Here is a 7,678-nt window from a genome sequence, read left to right on the forward strand (position 1 = left end):
TGACCCCGACGTGATTTGAACACGCAACCTTCTGATCTGGAGTCAGACGCGCTACCGTTGCGCCACGAGGTCGTGGTGACCACTTGATGATGGCAGTGTAGAACACATTTATTATCAGCCATCTTGACGCAGGAGAGTGTGATAAGATTCTGGTGGCGCCAGAGAGAAAACAGAGATGCAACGGGGCTGTGACACAGAAGGGTTCCCAGGCAGACGTGGGCTCCATGCCTACTGTTTATACACAGCAAGACTCTACTTTTCAACAGAAACTCACAGACTGCGCTGCTTCCAGAGGGTTCTTCTCTCACTGCTTTGCTGCAGATTGCATACAAATTGCTCTTTTACACTTGACCCTTCGTACAAAAGGTTATGTTAATTGCATTAATACTCTGCTTTTCTTATATTCGCTTTTAATTGCTTGCAAGAATATTGAAAATTGCATTTACAAGACTATAGGAACACTCAGTATGGAATTATATTCGAATGCATAAATGAACTACAAATGCCGTTGCATTTTATGCAATTAAAAGCGCGTCTTTATTGATTGGTGAGTTTGAAGGCACGAGTGACTGCATAAATGCAATGTCTGGATGAATGATGGATGAGTGTTGCACGTGTCAATGACTGCATGAAAGGACTAGCAAAGTGGCAAATGGAAGCATGAAAAGATGGCTGGGTGACTGCATGAATGAATGAATAGATAGCTTGCTCAATGAGTTAATAGATGGAGGGTGAAGGGGGCATGGCAGAAAAGTTTAGCTGGTAAAGGTGAAGATTATCATCAATGGAGTAATATGCATAGGGTATCTATACCTCAACCATCAAACATTGTTTAAACCTAACATACAAACAGGCACATGCATCAAGCGATTTAGGATTCGCAAACGGTGTGAATCGCAAAATTCGGCCGTTTGTGATTCCTAAATCACTATTTGGGATGCATTATCCTAAAAGTGAAGAAATCGCTATTTTTGCGATCTTTTAAAGTGCGATTGCTTTTAAGGAATCGCAATTTTGCGATTCCTTAAAAGCAATGCATGAAACTGAAAAAAATTGCGCTTTCGCAATTAGAGAGAAAAAATTACCATGAGGTTGGACCTCATGGTAATTTTGCGAAATGTTAGAAATATGCAATTTTGTGCATTTTTTTAACTTTCATGTTGTGCACACACATGCCCTTAGGGCATGTGTGTACACAACATATGTGCATTGTTTGATTTCAGGGGTGCAACAGGGTGTCCTTTGGACACCCCTGCACCCTTGAAATCGCAATCTCAATTTGCGATTAGCTAATTGCGAATCGCAAATTGAGATTGTCTTCCCATTCATTCCTATGGGCCTCTAGGCCCATAGGAATGAATGGGAAGGGATTCCTTAATTGCGATTCGCAAAATGCTAATCGAAATTAAGGAATTTTAGGAAATCGCAATTTATTTAGCGATTTCTTAATGCATAGGCATTTGCAATTCCTTAATTGCGATTCCTTAAAAATCGCAATTAAGGAATCGCAAATGCCGAGATTGATGCATGTACCTGTAAGTTTTGCTGTATTTTTAGCGCATGCAAATGGATGCCCACTACAAGAAATTAATTACTACCATGATGCCAGGACTACCATTGTGCCAGGGCTTGGTGCCATTATGCAAGGAATTCCAGGGCCATCGCTATGCCATGGATGAGCACCAGCATACCGAGAATGCCCACAGTGCTCCAGGAATGAGCCAGTAAAAGCCATAGATCTCCACGGTATGCCAATTCCCTACCACCACTACTCCAGGGCCAGTGATGCCCAACATCATGCCCTAACACACACACAAAGTGCTAAGGGTTACCACCATTATGCAAATCATCATCAACATTATGCCAGAGGTGGACAGAGTCAGAGAATCTGAGGCAAGACCAGATGCCGTGGGTGGCCTGTTAAATCACATTGTTGGCCAGTGAGTAGGATGATGCTGGGCTGTAAGGCACACAGACATAAATCACACTCACACATCCTCCCTCTGTCACACACACACACATGGAACTACTCCTCGACTTACGAAACAATATTCGCATCAGGAGCTCGTTTGGGGCACTTTGTTTGTGAGCAGGGACTCCAGGTCCCAGGAGTCCACAGGCCACGCCAGCTGACATCCATCAGCCCCTCCCACCATTGACAGCTACAAAACTCCTTGCGCCACCCGCTCCGCGGGTGACGCTTCGCATCAGGAGCTCGTTGGGGGCACTTTGTTTGTGAGCAGGGACTCCAGGTCCCAGGAGTCCACGGGCCACGCCAGCTGACTTCCATCAGCCCCTCCCACCACTGACAGCTACAAAACTCCTCGCACCACCGCTTCGTGGAACGCGTGCGGGCGCGCGCTGGGTGAAGCCCGGGTCAAGTGCGGGCCCTTCTACGCCTGTCATCGTCCGGAGGAGGCCGGACTGGGCCCACTCTCTTTCACCTGCTGCAGAACAAGGTATTTCATTTTGACTGTTCTTATCCCCTGTCAATGGCTAAAAGAAGAGGCTTAAAAGAACTAGGAGGTGCGGGTGTAGGGGCAACCCTTGATTCTTTTTTGACCAGGGCTACAAACATTCTTGCTCATGAAATTGAAATTACAGAGAGATGGCTCTCAATGGAACCTAAGGTCCCCCCAGTAGACTTTCTCTTCCTTTAATCTCGGTTTCTTCTCCAAATCTTACTAATGAGTCTCTGAGCATCCCTCGAGTCTCCACCGAAAATGACCCTATTCCTCCCATTCAATGTCCCTCTACTGAGTTAGAACAGAACTGTAGTTCTTCACCATCTGATGTGGAAGCATCTCCAGAGAAACCTCTTCCTTCACCTAAGCCAAGGCGCACTAGAGGCAAGAATGTTGCTGTGGCCCCAAAATCAAAACAAGCGAAATCTGTGTGTCCCGCTAAACCAAAGGGCCCAATAAAAAACGGTTTCTAAGGCCCCTAAGCTATGTCAGATAATTTTAACATTTACTTCTTCTGCACTCCCAGTTCCTCCAGTTATTGACCACGCTTCAGTCTGGGATGATCTGCTGCTAAAATGGATTCTATTATGCTGCCAATCATAGACAAATTATCATCTATTGAATCTAGACTGAATGAGCTCGAGTCACAGCTTCGTCTTGCTCCTGTCCAGGGTTTTACCTCGGCACTGTTTGCAAATCCTGTTCCATTACAGCCAGCCCAACCAGCTGTGAGTGTTGAAATTATTCAATCTCTGCAGTCTGTGTCTGCTCCATCAACCTGTACGACTTCTAAATCAGCACCACCTTCCCTTACAGCCATGTCAGCTCCTTTGCTACATAGCCCTAGTCCTTTTGCAAGGGAGGTTATGAACAATGCAACAGCACCATGTTTATCGGACCATGGAGGGCGTAAACAGCCCGAAATGAATAGACCTTTAATGTCTATAACTTTTAATACCCCAGCCCGATCAAGTTTTCATCTTCCGCCTGCTGATGCTCCTCTGGCCTTGGTCCTGGCTAATGTTCCTCGACTTCGACCAGATCAGATGGAATCCACGACCGATCTTATGGACAAATGCCTGCACTGGATTTCCTCCAATATAAGTGCTACTGAAAGGTCTATTTCTGGCAAATGAACTAATCGTGGCAAGGAGGGTGGAATGGGTGGGCAGCCAGGAAAAATGTTTCATAGGGGATTGCGTTATTGTTAATTTTTCAAATACCAAGATTCTACCAACACTGCTAGCAAATTTCTACCCCCCTCAACGTAGGAGCTATGAGATAGTTCCCCTAACTCTAGACTATTTTTATAACACCCACTCACTGAGGAAGAATAGATTGAATAGGGATGAGTCCGTTAATGTGCCATCTAGTGAAGAGACCAGGATGCACCCCCTGGGCAATGGCTCAGTGCCAACACGGAACAGATTTGAAGCTCTATCGAACCTGGAGGAATGTGATTGACTGGCTAGCACATCTTCTTATCCAACTTTGAAGACAGATGATTTAATCTCTATGGAGACCACTGCCCCCACTTCACACAGAACAACAGAACGCATTATAAATATTCTCCCCTCATTAGCTACTTTCCCTTTACCAATGGCAGAAGTAGGCACACTTTTGCCAAATAAACGGAGGTTAATCCAGTCCTCGAGAAACCGGCCTCCCAATAATCCTAGCGATTGCTCTATCAGGGTCCTGAATTTAAAGGTACTATCCTGGAATGTGGCAGGCATTAAAAATAAGTTACAGAACCCAGATTGGGTAGAGTTTATATCCAATTTGACCTTTGCCTGTTCCAGGAAACCTGGGCAATAGATGATATTGTGAGCCAGGGCAATGCCATGTATAATGTACCCACACACAGAAGCAAACGGGGAAGACCCTCAAGTGGTTTGTCTCTCTGTGTTGCAACCCACCTTGATTGCCAGATGGAGGAATCGATCACTTTATCAAATGATATTTAGGGTGTCAAGCTAACCTTTTTTTCTAATCATAAAATTGTGGTTATTAACCTGTATTCACGCCCTGTAAGTGTCTCGAAGGAATCTTCTGTAATCGATGATCTGTCCACAATTTTACAAACCTTACCCAAGGATGTAAGGAAGGAGATAGGGGGCAATTTTAACTGTCAATTTGAGCCCCTTGTTAACCCCTTAGATACAGTTCCTAGTGACAAGGACAGATTTTGGTTAATTCCTGATCCACAGATTAAGCAGGTAAAGGCGCGGTCCCCATTGGTGAAGCAGATAAACAAGGACATGCTAATGCACTCTTTTAGGGCATGTAATGGCCGCACCAAGTCCGACCAACCAGGGAGGTCCACCTTCAATAGATCCACACAGTTTTCTCTTCTGGACTATATTTTGGTGGAAACCAGTGCCTGGCTGTGGGTAGATGGTTTTATGGTTCTCTCGAGACACGATAGGGATCATAATGCTTTATATCAGCGAAGAGTCTCCCTAATGCTTGTACTAATCTAGTTTTGGCCAGTAGCAAAAGAAGAATAAGGTGGGAATCGGTCAGGTTAGTACCGGAAAAATTGGCAGCTTAATATATTTTATCTACCCCTTTTCTTGAGAAACTTATGGAAGAGACAAACCGACTTCCTACCACCTGTGATACGAACGTGGTGGAAATAACCAATGCTGAGCTAACGGTGGACCTTAATAAATTTTTTAATCCTACCTCTAAGCCCCTTGTGAATAGGACTTATAAGCTCTCTTGGTTTGATAAATCCTGCCGGACGGTCAAGGGTGCTCTTATCGAGGCAATCCGGAGTGAGAACAGATCACAAATAAGAATAAAAAGTCAACTGTATAATGCTACGATTAAGCAAGCCAAACAACTCTGGGAGTGTGCTAGATGGGAAGATATTAGAGTAGCCCTACACAATAGGGATATGAAGGGCTTCTGGTACCTAGTCTCTAATCATAATCCTGCCGAACGGTCTCCGGTGGAGCCGAATATTCCTGCCTCAGCCTGGGAAGTGCATTTCAAATCCCTTTATGCTAGTGAATTGTCATCATCACCTATTGAAGCTAAACAATCTTCTGCATCTTTGCCACTTCTAGAGGCAATTACTCTAGCAGAGTTTCAAGGTGCAATCAAGTCACTCCCCCTTGGTCAAGCCCCAGGATTGGATAAGATCCCTAGGGATCTTTTCAGGGAAGAACCAATGATCTGGGGCCCCTACCTTTGGATAGTATTCAATGCTATAGTGCGTGGGATGAAAATTCCAGATAAAAGGCTTGGAGCGGAAATATTTCCGCTATATAAAAAAGGCTCTTCCACCCTGCCCACAAACTATAGGCCAATCAGACTGATAGACTACACCCAGAAGTTGTTTTCGAGAATTCTGCTCGATCGTCTACATATGTGGATGGAAGATCGTGACATACTGAAAAATGTATCGACCATTGACCAACTTCTTAGGCTCCAACTCCTTTATTGGAAGACAGTATCAATAGAGGGTGGCAGCCTCTATTTGATATTTGTCTACTTGAAATCAGCCTTTGACATGGTACCCAGAGCCAAGTTGTGTGCAGACCTTGATGAACTTGGAACTCCGCCAGACCTATTAAACATGATTATACGCCTACATACTGGGAATTTTGCCCAGGTCAGATTTGGGAAATCAGGGGAATTGACATCATGCTTTCAGGTGGACAGGTGGTAAGGCAGGGCTGTGTTCTTGCTCCCACCCTGTTTTGCCTTTAAGTCAATGCCCTGGTCTCCCAGTCAAGCCAGGTTGAGCACAGTGACGCCCCGAAATTAGATCAAAGGAGGGTGCCCACATTGTTGTTTGCGGACGACACCTTGTTGCTATCTAAGTCCCCAATGGGGATTCAGTTAATTTTAGATAGCTTTGCCCTATTCTGCGTAAACAGAGGCCTGGAAATAAATGCAAGTAAGACAAAGTTTATGGTGTTTAATCCAGTAAAGTCATCTCGCCCCAACCCTGCGCTCAATGGCACTCCGTTGGAAAAGGTGTCCCTTTTTGATTATCTTGGGGTTACTCTCTCTGAGTCTTTTTCCTGGGGACCCCAAATGGAAAAGGTGGTTTTAAGGTTGGCTCAGTTGTCTGGTGGTGTCATGAGAGTTGCCAAGTACCTAGGTACTGTGGTCCCTGGCTCTGCTACTGAGATATATAAAGTGCAGGTGAGAAGTGCTGCACTATATGGGGCAGAGCTCTGGGGGCACTGTCCAACGAAGGGCTTGACCTTAGCTGAGAACAAGTATATGAGATCTCTGTTGAATCTTCCGTTAGGCACCCCCCTTGTTCCTCTTCGTCTTGACCTGGGCATAAGACCTATCTATGAAGAAGCGGGACTGCGCCCATTGACTTTTTGGCGCAGAATTTGGTTGACCCCTGAGCTAGCCTCATATAGATCTGGACGCCGAGCTGCCATGGATCCCTGATACCGCACGAGACATACTAAAACGGGCATATAAGAAGAGGAAACATTTGACCATAAATGAGAGTGCCCGTTTTTGGGTGACTCCTTAAATAAAGTGAAGGTCCAGATATTACATATCTAGAATTATAAAGTTGCGATACAAGTGGGAATAAGCTACTAATCAGGTTGCTTTCGTCACCAAAAGAACAAACCCATTAGATATTACCCCACAGAGACCTTTCTCAATTGCCCTGACAAAGTCCTTAGGCTTATTAGCCGGACGAAACACGTGTTGGCAATTAATTGTACGTTAAGGAAATGATTGGAAGAACTGTGCGCTGTGACTGCATATGAACTGTCAAGAAATAAAGAAGAAAATATTTTGAAAATCACTTAATTGAAGAATCAGTATTTTGATTGGACCTTTTGTACTTTTTTACCTGGATTTGCTCAGGTTAATAATTGTTGTGACTCATATAGATCTGAGCTTTCCTTGATCTTGGAGCTAACTGGGATAGTGACATTTCCTTGGCTTGTATATATTAAAGATCTATGTGCCAAAATTGGTCATTCTGATCTCTGGTTTAGTCCAGAGGCTTATTGCACGCAGATTTCCCGTCTTGATCTTGTGAAATCCTATACATTGTACAGGCTTAGGGTTTTGCAGGAAAATAGCACTTTCGGCCAACTTACAATAGATTTTTTAAGTTTCGAAGATCAATAGATGTTTGAACCTTATATGGATGAAATCCAACCCGCATTGGCGAGGAAGCTTTATATCCAATTCAGGCTGGGCACCAGTCCTTTATTTGA

The 7,678-nt window shown here is 44.4% G+C and overlaps 1 non-coding gene across 1 annotated transcript; it reads right to left on the reverse strand.

The window, feature by feature from the left end:
* On the reverse strand, window positions 1-72 carry TRNAW-CCA (transfer RNA tryptophan (anticodon CCA)). The gene has a single exon. It is a non-coding gene; the product is annotated as a tRNA-Trp (tRNA).
* Window positions 73-7,678: the final 7,606 nt, after the last annotated feature.

Source organism: Lissotriton vulgaris, chromosome 12 (assembly GCF_964263255.1).
Source record: "Lissotriton vulgaris chromosome 12, aLisVul1.2, whole genome shotgun sequence".
NCBI classification, from domain to species: domain Eukaryota; kingdom Metazoa; phylum Chordata; class Amphibia; order Caudata; family Salamandridae; genus Lissotriton; species Lissotriton vulgaris.